The sequence below is a fragment of the Ailuropoda melanoleuca genome, chromosome 5 (genome assembly GCF_002007445.2).
Source record: "Ailuropoda melanoleuca isolate Jingjing chromosome 5, ASM200744v2, whole genome shotgun sequence".
Lineage (NCBI taxonomy): Eukaryota > Metazoa > Chordata > Mammalia > Carnivora > Ursidae > Ailuropoda > Ailuropoda melanoleuca.
This window is the reverse complement of record NC_048222.1, coordinates 118760743-118776004: the sequence shown is the minus strand read 5'-3', so window position 1 is coordinate 118776004 and position 15262 is coordinate 118760743. Positions and strand designations below refer to the sequence as shown.

The following is a 15262-nucleotide window of genomic DNA, read 5'->3' as shown; positions in this document are numbered from 1 at the left end:
CATTCCCTGAGGGAAAAAAAGTGAAAAATACTAGTTAGTACTTGTATTTTAGAATGAATTTAACAATAACAATATTCCTTAGGCAGAAAGAATATTATTTCAGGAAGAAGACAGTCTTATCAAAGAGCACAGCAGTTTTTAATTAATTTAGGGAAAAATTTCATAAACACCAAGTAAGGAATATTCTAAAATAATCAAGTTGTAAGATCAAAAAGATACACATTTCTGGTATCAAAACCAAGGAAAGTCCCTCCAAACATGACTTTTGTACAAAGTTAAAAGCAAAAAAGTCAAAGGATAATCTTACTTTCCTGAATGTGTTTTTCTTATTAAGTACAGAAACATGATTTTACATTGACTATTTACTAACAGATATTCAACTAAATGTATTAGGCAACGCTGAGCATTCCTTGTGCTATTTATCTATGATTATTCTTTAATATATGACTTGCTTTGGTGCCATTTACATTTTCTTTATCTGTTTGCTCATTTGTACTGTTTTGCATTTATTCAGGAAATGCAAGTGGCTGATGAAACCATAAAACATTGTTCACCGATTGTGACTAATGAATAAAAGAGTTCAGTGCAAATGTGAACAGGGTTATTGTTTTCTACAAGATTCATAAATGTAAATACTTGAAAAGGAAATTGAAAAATGTAGCTGCTAAGCGAAGCATGTTTCTGGGGCTTTCTTTTGTAATGCCATTCTGAAGTATCTCTATATCAATCAAGATACCAACCCTGTTGAAATTCATTAGATACCATACTTCATGCAAAACATTATTATTTTTTTTGTCAATAGTAATAATCTTTGTTCCTTAAAGAGAATTTGGAAATGGATTTTTATGATAAAAGCATTGGCCCACTTGAGAACACTATTTGAGTAAAGGTATTTATTTAATTATTTTTAACAATTGTATAATTCATAAGAGAGCAAATGAGAGGCAAGAGAGGTCTGAAGGTGAGGAGATCAGTAAGTATGCATGGGAACACTAATGANATTTAAAAAAAAAAAAAAAAAAAAGAAGATTAATTGCCAGCCCTTCGAAGCTGCCTCCTCTTGAACAAATATCCTTCCTCACAACAGGAAAAATAATATATATTTTATATAGATGTTTAGATGATTAAATAAGATAATTCACGTGGAGTAGTTTTTGTCTAGCATTTACTCGCCAATATTTTGATATATCTGTATAAAATGTCTGAAGACTTTGACTTAATCAGTATGATGGAAGTCAAATTGGTTCTACTATTTTCAACTGAAAATTTAATTAATGGTCTGATAATCAGATAAAAAGTATGATAATCAAATTCGATAATGAAGCTACTCGAATGGATTGATAATGAAGAGATGTTGTTTTGCTACTTCACAGTAAGAGTTTATATGCAAATGTAGCGGGAAAGATCACCATAGGAAACTAAGCCAGGACTAGTCTGGTTCTGCCTCAGTCTGTCCCATATCTGTGCAAGGTGGGGCTCACTCTGAACATGCCTTCAGGATGTCATATTGTCCCTGTATCCACATAAAGGAACTTTGACATTGGCACCCTCCTCTCTGCTCTGATTTCAGAAAGAGTAGATTCAAAGCTATTGCTCTAACTTCTTTTTCTCAGCTCCTAATGGTATTCACTTCAAAGAGGTGAAATTTTCATCAAAACTCCTTAATGTCTCTGGATTTCTATTTTAGATTCATCTGTGGATTTTTGCTCAAATTGTGTGACAATAAATGCTAGGCTGTCCCATATGAGAGGCAGAATTGAAAAGCATCTTACAGTCTCTGATGATTAAATTAAAGCCTTTGATTAGGAACAAATGTGCTAGTTGGTTTAAAAGCCCCAATAAACTTGACTTTATACATTTGAAATTAACATTTGTCTCTAATCCTGTTGATCTTCTGACCTTGTTTGTGCTAAATATGGGTCTATCTTCAAGTCAATGCATAATTTTATACTCTGTGGACTTAAATTAAATGCCAGATAACTTCAAAAGCTAAAATTAATTGCAAAAACTAAAAGAAGACACACATCAAAGATTCATTTTTAAAGTTGATATCTACATAGCATTTTATACCCATTTAAAACTGTTAGCTTATCCCTTATTTAGCCTCCCTTAACAATTAAAAGTTTGATATACTACGAGAGTGCACTTGTGGGTAAAAATGGTATACACTATTAAATCCTTCTTACCCTGAATACTTTAAAATAAAAATATGTTATGACATTTATAATACCCAACTTTTACTCCTAAAGTTTACAATTTATTTTTATGAAATATAAAATAAGTATCTAAATATTTTTAATTATGATCCTTTTTAGTGTTCAGAAAAAGAAAAAAAATAAACTGAACCAAAGAAATCTAATGTGTTGGTTGAGTTGTATATAGAATTTTGTAATTTAAATATTCTTAGATGTTTAAATATTTCTTTTTCATGATAAAACTATAGGAACAGATATTTTCAAGTAGAATTAATTTTTTCTTTAACTCTTAGGGACTGTTATAGTTTATATTTATAGAGGGAGGCTATTCTCATTACTCACCTTTCTCACAAGGTATAGCTTTTATTTTCCTTTTAAATGAGAAAAATTTATCTTTATAAAAATATCCAAGAAGTTTAGTAAAGGATCTGGATTTTTTGCCTAAATAACGTCAAGTGTTTATATGATAGGAAAATAAATGGTCATACATTTCAATTTTTATACAGATGGTCAGTACAGTAAAAAGCAGTTTTAGGTACATACATATTACTTGTGGGAGAGTTTATTCTTTTTTGTAATTTGTGGAAGAGTAATATAAAATTTCTGGCAAAAATCAGATGGAAACTTCAACATATATAATTATTTCATTAGAAAACATCTATTTTTTTGTAGAGGGGAAGAAATAAAAATTTCAGTTCTGCACTATACCTTCGTTGCAGCATTTTGGGATAGGCAGAATTAGGACAGATGTCAGTCACTTTTTAGATCTACATTATTAACATGTATTTATTTATTCTTTATAGTGTAATAACAATTTTCATTTTTCTGAACTTTTTTGTTAAGTCCTTTTCATACCTACCATCTTTTTTTTTTTTTGTAAGTAGTTTAGTGAGGTATGTAAGGGCTGGTACCAAAAATTGGCATATATATATTCATTAAATATTAAGTTTTTAAAAATTTTCTTCTAAGGAAGAATTCAGAAGAATTCAAATATATCACTCATATAGTGGCTTGTGGTGGCTCATTTTTTAAATTGCTTATAGCCCCTGGAGTATTTGAAATAATCTTTTTTGGTTGTTTTCCATAAAATGATATGCTGAATTCCTAATCCCTAGTACGACTGGATGCGTACTGGATTCCTATCTTTAGATATAGGAATATTGTAGGTATCTTTAGTTAAGATGAGCTAATAATGAAATAAGGTGGACGCCTAATGTAATGTAACTGGTGTCATATGGACACGCAGACACGGGGAGGATGGCAGGTGAACATGGAAAATTGGAATGAAGTATTTACAAGCCAAGGAATACCAAAGATCGTCAGCAAATGGACCAGAAACTAGGAAGAGGCAAGGAAAGATTCTTTTATAGGCCTCAGAAAGAGCATAGTATTGCTGACACGTTGATGTCAAGCCTTTAGCCTCCAGAACTGTGAGACTATAAACTTCTATTGCATTAAACCTCCCAGATTGTGGTATTCCCCCACAGCAGCACTAGGAAGTTATAATGACTCTAAAATACATTAGGTAAACTTTCTATTTAATACTCTGCATTTTTATGTCATAGGTCTTATCACAATTTATTTTAATATTTCCTTCTCTCTCCTCAAAAAGATCTAATCTCCTTCAGAATAGAAACTGCTTTTGTGGGGCACCTGGGTGGCAGTCATTAAGTGTCTCCCTTCAGCTCAGGTCATGATCCCAGGGTCCTGGGATGGAGCCCCACATTGGGCTCCCTGCTCTACGGGAAGCCAGCTTCTCCCTCTCCCACTCCCCCTGCTGGTGTTCCCTCTCTCGCTGTGTCTCTCTCTCTGTCAAATAAATAAAATCTTTAAAACAAAGAAGAAGAAAAGAAACTGCTTTCGTTGTTCATAACTTGTAAATAGAGGACCCCAAATATATATTTAGTGAATACTTGAAAAGTTGCATAATATCTCAAATGTCATCATTGCATAGTATACATGATACTACTTCTCAAAACTATTAAGTAATAATATCTAAACAGTAGTTCAAAAAGAAAAAGAAGAAGCAATGGAAATAAGTGAAACTGAAGGCTTCACGTTGAAGAACTATCAGCAGTTACTTAACTGTACCAACATTGCCACTTATTGGTGACCAAAGCAAGAGGGCCTAGTTGGTAAGATCAATTCAGGTGGATAAATTGATTACCTCCATTATGGTTATATAGTAATCAATGGGACAGTATTACGGGGTATGGATTTCTAAAAGGTATGTGTACAGTGTGTATATAAATGAGAATGTATCTATAGAACATTTGTGCAGAGCTTTAAATGTTTGCTGTAACATAATCCATGAGCTTGTGGTTTTGTTTTCTAATTCATGTAAGTGAGAAAAAAAAAAAGAAAGAAAATCACTCAAATAGAAAAGTTAGAATTTTAGGCCAAATTCTAAATAATATGGAATAACTCAACCAAACTTTCTTAGCATGAAAAGCATAAGGTTTGTATGTTTATTGTTGTTTTTTAACCGTAGTTCATTTTTTTTTGCCACTTGCATTTGTTTACAGTGTCTCCAATTTAGGAAGTTGTTCATAACTTGTTTAATAATACATAAAATCAGCTAACAGAATATAAGATAATCATAAAAAGAATGAAACATCAATAAAATCCAGCGAAGTAGTATTAACCAAAAAATAAAACTGAGTTCCCCTTCTGGTTAGAGTGTAGAAGGATAATGAGAGATTGTCACTTCCACTAAAATAATAGATAATTACAGGATAAACAACAACAACAACAAAACAATTTCTTCAAAGCTACTGAAAAGTGTTTGACATAATGATATCTGAAAGAACTAAAGTTTAGGATCAACACCTTTTAGTGACAGAAGCCACTTTTATACCTAGGGCTAATCACGGAGCTGGTGCACATACTAAGCATAAGAAGCAGCCTGTCAGAGGACAGTTTTCACTCAGGTGAGGAAAAATCCAGTCAAATGTTTGACAAAGTGGGGCTGGTGTTTCAGACATAAATTTGGAGGAATCTCAAATGCAAAAATAATCTCTTCGTGAAGTAATTCGCTTTAGAGGAATTTTTTTCAGTAATCAGAGGGTGTGGGTTAAACTAGAAGTGAATAGAAGCAACACCACAGAGAGTTGTCACTCTTGTCCTTACCCTAAGACAGGAGGCAGAAAAAAATGTAATTCAATGACTCTTTTTTTTTTTTTAAGATTTATTTAATTTATTTGACGGAGAGAGAGAGAGAGCGCACAAGTAGGGGGAGCAGCAGGGAGAGGGAGAAGGAGAAGCAGGCTCCCCACTGAGCAGGGAGCCCAATGCGGGACTCAATCCCATCATGACCTGAGTTGAAGGCAGCCACTTAACCGACTGAGCCACCCAGGTGCCCCTCAGTGACTCTTTTTAGACCCTTCAGACAATTGAGGTCACAGAGCAAACTATCACAAGGCAATCTGAAGAATCATAGTCAAGATCAGTTTGTTATAAACTAGTAAGAACACAAGTATTCCTACTGGATGAATTGCTGGAAGCTGAGTGTGGATTAACTGGAGAGTAGAAAACTATCAGTGCTGTGTTAAGAGAACTCCACATTTTTGTGAGTTTTAACTTCAGGGACTCCACCAGCTACTCACAATAAAGATCAGAAAAAATCCCTCAAGTTTCTGGTCATGGGGGGTGGGGGTGGGATGTGGTAACTTTTGATATATACTTAGATAATCAGGTTATTCTACATGACAAAGGCCTACTTTCCGGGAGGAATTACGAGATCTTATCTACCTGCTGGAAGAAACATTTGCAGACTTCAGTTTCCTCTTGCCTTCCTGTCATATCTAAGGTTGGAAAGAATTTCCTTTGACTGTTACAGCCCAGAGACTCAGACCCACTAAAAGACTGATATTTAATCATAAGTTTATAGAATCCTTACCCTCTACCAAACCTTACAACCACATTTATTAAAGTGGGAGTTGTTGGAGTACAATAGACAGTAGGAGACAGTAGGGGAAAGGGAAAAAATGGAGGCAACAAGTACATATAGAAACTAAAGTCTCTGGCTGCTGTAGATACAGCAAACATTAAACATAATCCAGCTTCTAGTCACATTGTCACATTTACCTCACACTAAAGCCCTATTTACCTCATTCCTTTACCTACTATGTTTTTTGTCTTCTTACTTTCTCTGAAATACAACTGTAGTTAAATATATGTAAAATGTGAAATACATGAAAAAAACAGAAAATCTAGGGGGATAATATTCAGTTCACTCAAAAGAAGAGAGGAAAGAAAAAACAAAAGAACAAAAATACAAGGAAAAAGAAAACAAATAGCAATATGGTAGACATAAATCCAACTTTTTCAATAATTATATTAAATAAAAGAGATTAGACATATCAATTAAAAGGCTGAAGACAGGGCACCTGAGTGACTCAGTCAGTTAAGCATCCAACTCTTGATCTCAGCTCAGGTCTTGACCTCAGGGTCATGACTTCAACCCGAGTTGGACTCCATGCTGGGTGTGGAGCCTACTTAAAAAAAAAAAAGGAAAAAAAAAAGGAAGGCAGGAGAGGTCAGACTGATTCAAATGCAACATCCAGGTATATGCTGTGTATATAAGATTCACACTTGAAAGTAAAAGAAAAGAAAAAATTATTCTGTGATTAGTAAGCACAAGAAAGCTGGTGTGGGGGCGCCTGGGTGGCACAGCGGTTAAGCATCTGCCTTCGGCTGCGTGATCCCGGCGTTGTGGGATCGAGCCCCACATCAGGCTCTTCTGCTATGAGCCTGCTTCTTCCTCTCCCACCTCCCCCTGCTTGTGTTCCCTCTCTCGCTGGCTGTCTCTATCTCTGTCGAATAAATAAATAAAATCTTTAAAAAAAAAAAAAAGAAAGCTGGTGTGACTTTATTAACATAAAAATAAAAAAAATAGACCTCAATGGAAAGAGCATTCCAGAGACATAGAAAAATGTTTCATAATGAAAAGTGAAACTTCTCAGAAAGACAGGACAATCAGAAATACATATTCACTTAATAACAGACCTTCAAAATACAGGCAGCAAGCAGGAATCAGAACTAAAGGACAAAGCAGACCAGTCAGTCACATACACTTATGGATTTTATTATAACATTCTTAATGGTCGTCCATGTTGTTGTACAGTGACTAATGATGATCTTAGGACATTAAATTCATTATTATTAAAAGGAAATTTATAAATAAATAAAATAGTAGTATTATTATTAAAGGTAAATGATGAATTGTACTAAAGAAATTTAAAGCTTCTCAACAAAAGAAACTGATCAGAAAATGAAAAGGCAAGATACAGAGTGGGAAGAAGTATGCCTATTGCTTGTATCTTACAAGATTTCAGCACCAGTATACATAAATCTCCTACAAAGGAATAATGAAAAGACAAATGATGTGAAAAATAATTGAGTAGCTACTTCAGAAAAGCATACGTCCAAATGTCCAACAAGTAAATAAAAAAATGTTCAAAATTGGCAGTTAAGGGGAAATGCCAGTCACTTATGGAGCAGCTAAAATCAAAAACTGAAAATAGCAAATGTTGGCAAGGATGCAGAACAACTGGAATTGTTCTACACTGTAGGTGAAAGGGTAAGATGGAAAACCACTCTGGTAAACTGTGTAACATTTACCTATGCATAATGTATGAAATTAACTATAGTTATTCTATAATCTAGCAATTCTACTCCTAGATAACTACTCAAGTAAAGAAAACATATGTACTCCCAAATATATGTACAATAATAATACTTAAAGTTTATCTATTCATAGTAGACAAAGACCAGAAACAACCCAAGTGTCTATCAATAGGTTAATGGATATTTAAAGTGTGCTTTAGTCAAACAATGGAATAGTCATCCATGTTGCTGTATATGACTAAGAAACAGTAAGAAGTAATCATCAAGAAGGAAAAAACTGATGATTCAAATAAATGGATAAATTTCAAATAATTCACTTGAACACATGGAATGACACACATAATATATATGAATATATAATATTCAGACTATTATACATGATATAGAATATGAATATATTATGTATATATGTATGAAGTTTTTAGAACGGGCAAAATGAAGATATAGTGATTTAATTCAGATTGGTGATTGCCTATAGCTTGGTGATTGATGATAGGGCTGCATGAGAACCTCCTGGGATGATGAAAACATTCTCTATTTTGTTTTGGTTGGTAGTTAAATGCATAGATGTTTGTTGAAAACCTTTGAGTGGTAGATTTAAAACAGGCATTTTTATTGCATGCCAATTATTCCTTAATAAAGTCTATTTAGAACATAAGATAAAAATTTAATAATTTGGCATTAAATTTGTTAACATAAAACTTCTTATTTAAAAGTTTGTTAAAATGTTCCTCTTTATTTTTTTAATGCCAGCATTCCTCTCAGAGTATAGCCTTTAATCAAAGCATCCCTTTACATTATATTTTTTCTTTCTGCCATTTCCATGTTGTATACATCTTTATAAAATGGAAGGTATCTCCAGAGGATTTATAATCCAGTGCTGTGCTTTCAGGCAGGGCTACAAACTGAGCCACTAAAACAGATGGCTGTCTGGCTTATTCTTACTGATGTTCAGGAAAGGACATTATATAAATTCCCTTGGTAACTCACTTTTGTGTTTAAACAACCTTAATGTCAATAAGTTGTTTCTTACATCTAACCTGAATCTCCCTTTTTCAAACATAAGTTTCACGGGCTTTTGTTTTATCCTCAGTGGAGCAAGAGAACAGATGGCCAGTATCTTCCTTTGAAAAACTATTCATGCACTTAAAGACAGTTTCTAACAAGATCCCTTATTTAATCTTAAATTTAATTATTGCAATTCACATAATGGAAAAGATGGATCTTAGCTCAGGTTCATTTAGTCTCACACCCAAAGTTTATGGCACGGAATTTTATCTTGTAAGATGTTCAATTAATATAATTTTTTATGTTGGTAAATAATAGCACTATTTGATAACTTATGCTTTTCTTGTCAACTTATAGTACTTATCCCTCTATTAATACCTGAGAGAACTCAGTGATGAAAGAAGTCTATTTAAATTTGCTTATTCGAATATTTTTGAATGTTCTCTTCTACCACTTTCTATTTTACTGCAAATCACTAGTTAATACTCATAGAAAACTATATCATGACATTCTANCTCAGTGATGAAAGAAGTCTATTTAAATTTGCTTATTCGAATATTTTTGAATGTCCTCTTCTACCACTTTCTATTTTACTGCAAATCACTAGTTAATACTCATAGAAAACTATATCATGACATTCTACTTTTTTTTCTCATTACACTCATAAAATTTAGAAAGCTAAAGTATCTCAAAGCAGTGACAATCACATAGCTCTCTAAATATACAATCTGTATATATCTGAGAAGGCCTGCTTTATAGACACATTTACAGGATACCCATCTTAAGAATAACCAGGAAAGCTCAACAAATAAGTAAAAATGATGAGTTTCAAATCTTCAGAAAACTTATGTGACACAGAAAACGATCTGGAGAACAATAAAAAATAACAAGGCATGGGACAGCTGGGTGGCTCGGTTAGTTAAGTGTCTGCTTTTGGCTCGGGTCATGATCCTGGGTCCTGGGATCGAGCCCCATATTGGGCTCCCTGCTTAGTGGGGAGTCTGCTTCTTTCTTTGCCTGCCACTCCCCCTGCTTGTGCTCTCTCTCTCTCTCCGACAAATAAATAAAATCTTTAGAAAAAAGAAGAAGAAGAAGGCATAAAGGAAGACAATACTTTCCCAAACAATAGACAAAATAGACATATACAAAGATACGGAGAAAAAGCTAATGGAATTATCAGATTATGACCCCTAAATAAATATAATTAAATATTTCAGTAATTAAGTGACCAGATAAAACTTTTTGGGTAAATAACTGGAAACTGTTAAAATGAATCCAATACAAATTATAAATTCACAAAGAAAATCTGAAATTAATAACAATTTATGGATTTAATAGCAGGTTAAACCCAGCTCAAGAGAGAGAATTAGCAAACTTACATATAAAAAAAAATATCTACACTGGAGTTTGGAAAGACAAAGTGATGGGAGATATAGAAAAACTAAGAAATAAAAACATTTAAAAGTATAATATTCATGTAATTAGATTCCCCAAAGATGAGGACAGGGAGAACGTAGGCACAAGTAAATTGGAAGAGATAATAAATACAAAATTTCAAATCGATGGAAGGCATTAAGTTATTATTTCAAGAACCACTATATAATTTAGCAGCATTGAATTATACACACGTGAACACACATTCATATAATAACAAGTCATAACATAGTAACCTTCTAAAACCCAAGAAAAGATAGGAAATCTTAAAAGCAGTCAGAAGAAAAACAGACATTTTTACATTTAAAGGCATAAAAATATGAATTAAAGCTAATTTTTCAGTTTAAAAGTGGCAGGCAGAATAAAATAGGGTATTCTATTGGAAGTGCTTTGAGGAAATAACTGCTAATCTAGAACCAACATCAAGTAAAATTCTATGTCAATAATGAAGACATTCCCAGACAAAGTAAAACAGTAAGGCTTTAAGCTTGGCTAACCATGGCTGAACTATGTAGTCGAACACAGGTTCTTTCCATCTCTGTGTTCTGCCATGGCTGGTGTTGCCTTATGACACCTAGTGATGATGATATTTTAAACTTTTCTAATGATATTATTTGTCTTTTTTTAATGGAGTGCTTATTTTTTTTTCTTAGAAACCTGAAATGCTTAAATAAAGTATTCCATTTCACAAATATTATAAAAATTATATTTCAATTCCCCAACCAGTGAACAATTATTCTAAATTTTAAACAATTTAAAATATAGTTTTCTTTAGTAACAAAGTTGAATAAATGCTCTGTACATATGTAATAATTTCTCTAGGAAATATATGTGTATACACACACATACTCTGTTATATTTTATTTAAATAAAATATAAATATTATATTTAAATATAAAATGTTATATTTATACATAGAAAGTATACATATAGTATATATGTTTACATATAGAGTATGTATAACTTTGCTATATATATACAAATTGCACTTTTAAAGTGATTGTATATTTTATGCCTTTGCCAGAAACCATTCCCATATCTTTGTCGGCACTTGATAATATCAGACTTTTTAAATTGCTGCCTTTCTAATGGGTTGAAACCGCCAAATATTGGTTGTTTTATGTTCTATTTCTCTGATTCCTATTGAGCTTAATTTGATTTTGTACAGGTATATTGACAAATCAGAATTGCTTTTCTGTGACTTTCCTCTTCATTTTTATTTTTTATTATTTTTTAAAGATTTTGTTTATACATTTTTGAGAGAGAGAGAGCAGGAGTCAGGGGGAGGGGCAAAGGGCAGAAACAGACTCCCCACTGAGCAGTGAGCCCCATGACCTGAGCCAATGACCTGAGCCAAAGTCTGAAGCTTAACTGACTGAGCCACCCAGGCTTCATTTTTAATGTCGATTAGATCAGGCAGAGTTCTAACAGAAAACTGATAGTATACGCGAATGAGATAACAGAGGAGTTTAAGAAAGGACCACTTTACAAGGATGTGGGCAGTGTTGAGGCAAATCAACAAGAAATGTTGAAGCACCCTGGGGCTAACAACATCAGGGAGTTGGTGATACTAACAGATTTGATAGAGAAAGTGATTTCTAGAACATGCCTGAAAAGAGGAAGTATAGGAGATGTCTGCCTTACAGACTATGTGGCTTTTGTAGAGGGATGCACTTAACACCAGGTGCCTCAGCAGGCAGGTAGACAGAAATGTACATACCTTGCCCTCCTCTTCTCATTACTTTCCCGGCTTCTGCTGATTGATAGATCCCATCTACCAAACCCAAATGTGAAACTAGAAGTAAGGGATCACCTTGACGCAATCTACAAAATTTAGTGTCCTGGGATATGGAAAACGGTAGCGAAAGATGGAAAATGAGTGGAAAGAAGCAAATGATGAATACCTTGCTATCCTTCGTATTTGCTTTTTAAATATTTTGTTGGTTTTCTATTTAAATTAAAAAATTAAATTGAGTATAATGTTTCTTTGTGTAATATGTTTCAAATGTCTTTTCTCATTCTAGATTTGCATGTCCTTTTGAATGCAGGTAAAATTATTAACCGTGAAAATTTAAACTTTATGGATGCAGGAAATTTTGCATTTACTACTACATTCTTAGCATCTGGATGAATTTCTGGAACATAGCAATCAGTTAATATTTGTTGAATGAATGAATAAATGAATATTTTCCTTTAGATTTCTTGCTATTATGTATTGTTTTCTTTCTTTCTTTCTTTCTTTCTTTCTTTCTTTCTTTCTTTCTTTCTTTCTTTCTTTCTTTTTCTTTCTTTCTTTCTCTTTCTTTCTTTCCTTTCTTTCTTTCTTTTTCTTTTTCTTTTTTTCTTTAGAGAGGGAGACAGAGGGGCAGGGGCAGAGGGAGAGGGAGAGAGAGAATCTTAAACAGGCTCCACACCCAGCACAAAGCCCAATGGAGGCTCAATTTCACAACCCTGAGATCATGACCTGAGCTGAAATCAAAAGTCAGACACTTAACTGACTGAGCCATCCAGGAGCCCCTGTTTATGTATTATTTTTCATCTTTTCCTATAGTGAGATATACTAAGAGTATCACTGAGATATTCTATATTTTTTATCTAATAACTTAAAATTTTCATTTTCTTGTTTATGTTAATCCACCTGGACTTTTATACTGTATGATGTGAAGTAGGGATGATGTGAAGTAGGGATTGTATGATGTGAAGTAGGGATTCATTTGTGTAAATATGTATTTATATGTGACATGTATGTGTATGTCAATATATGTCTATGTATATTTTTTATGTGATATGCACTGTCCACACTCAACGTACTGATAGGTAATGTGTCTTATGTCAGGCGTCATGTGATATACGGCAAATAACCACACGTATGTATTTCTCTATTTCTGACCTAGTATCTGTCTTACTGATTCATAATTTGCACTTTTGTCAAAATTATATTCAGTTCTATAGTATTCTATCTCCTTGATTAGATATGTTGTATTTTTACAATTACCTTGGTCTTCCATATGAGTTTTGGAATCATTTTTTCAAGTTCTATAAAAATATCTCATTGATATGTTGATGAGATTGGCACTAGATTTATAGATTAACTACAAGAAAAAGGACATCTTTATAATTTTGATTCTTCCTAACTAATAGACATGCTTTTTGTTCTTTAATAATAGTCTGTAATTTTATATATTAAGGTCTAGAACAACTTGAGTTGAGTTTATTCTTTAGTACCTACAAAATTTTTTTAACAGACATCATACTTAATATTGAAATTCACAAGCATCCCATGTGCATTGTTATTCTTACTGTTCAATATTGTACCGGATGTCCTAGTCACTGAGTAACGCATATGCCAGATATTAAATTCCATATAAATTTGAAACGACATTTAAAAATTGTGGTTGTTTCTAGAAAATGTAGTTATTTATATAGAATCTTTAACATAGTCTATGAATAATCGGAAATAATGAAACAATTTAATAAGATTGCTGTATAAAAATATTAATAGTGCTCCTATTTAGCAGAGATAACCGAGTTAAAAAAAGAATAAGGTACAAAAAAACCTACTCACAACAGTTTCTTTTATTTCTCTTCTAAAATATGATACGATGCATTTAACAATGGTTGGAATTTTATTGATTTTCTCCTGGGTTAAGAATTTTTGTTCTACATAAAACATTTTTTAAGTGCTGAAAATATCTAATACTTATTTCTATTTCAATATTTTATATTTTTCTTCACAATTTCTTTTGTTTTTATGTTGTCACTAACTCCTACCTAAGGCCTATTACCCTTACTCTCATTATTTTATGCTGTCATTTCTGCCTGCATTCTTGGAGGTAATTTTCAGTTTTTCACCATTATATTAATTCCACTTTCCACCGTCAAAATTCTGTTCTTTTTATTTGCAATGTAGCTTTTGTTTCTGTTATTAGGGTTTATTTTTGGGGGGGATGGGGAGTCTTTGAATTATTTTTTTTTCCACTCTTTGTTCTATTGAATAAATACTATTTGGTCACTTCAAATGTGTTTAGTAGCAAATAGACTTAATTCCCTTAAATATTCCCTTTTTGGATTTTGACTTGTGTAGACCCTTGACCCTAATTAGACCCTACTTCCTTTTTGACTTTGTGTAGACCCTTTTTCTTCCAACTCTTCATGAAAAATTCTTTTTTTCCCCCCTCCTTTTCCAATACTATTTATGTGTGAATGCTTATTTTTTCCTTTATCACAGAACAAGGAGCTTTTAACCTTGAGATATTGTGTATCATCATATAGGATATCTATGTTGTCATGGACCTATTTATTATCCACATTTGTGCTCATGGAATAATCTTTTCAGATGTTCACATAAAAGCAGTCTGATATGTATAGCTTTTCTTTCCCAACATCTGGCAAATATCTAGTTTATATAGATTTGCCAATGTGAGACAAAATTTAATCCCAGCTCCTCTGCCTGTCTCATAAAAAAGTACTTCATACATAGAGCATATAAAATATTCCTGCTTTAAGTCACCTTGGCTTGCTTAAACATTTTTAACTTTTGAAAATCACAATATACCCACTTTGCCATGTAACCTTTGATGTCTCTTCATCAAGTCTCATTGGTTAACCCTAGGAATGTAATTGTTACAACTTATAAGTCCTGTAGACAAATTGTTTTCAGAGTTTATAGTTAACAGTTCATTGTCTTTCCATCATCCTTGTGCAGGGGCCATGCTAATCTCTGTATGATTCCAATTTTAGTATATGTGCTGCTGAAGCTAGCACAAGAGTTCACCATCTTTTCGATTAAAGTGGCAGATAGAATCCAAGGCTGGGGTATAAGGGAATGAGGAAAAAGGGATAATCATTTCACCTAATTCCTTTTTGGGTAAATTTTCTTAGTTTTCATTGGCATAGCAAGAGATATTTTCAATTACTTATTTTTTCAGTCCAATTCTTTTTGATATATATTATAGTTAGTGAAAATATCTCCAGGATACTGGGAATCATTTACCAGC

General features: G+C 32.9%; 1 non-coding gene across 1 annotated transcript; it reads right to left on the bottom strand.

The window, feature by feature from the left end:
- Nucleotides 1-14926: 14926 nt before the first annotated feature.
- On the bottom strand, nt 14927-15029 carry LOC117802483. The gene has a single exon (XR_004625865.1). It is a non-coding gene; the product is annotated as a U6 spliceosomal RNA (small nuclear RNA).
- Between the last annotated feature and the right edge of the window lie 233 nt (nt 15030-15262).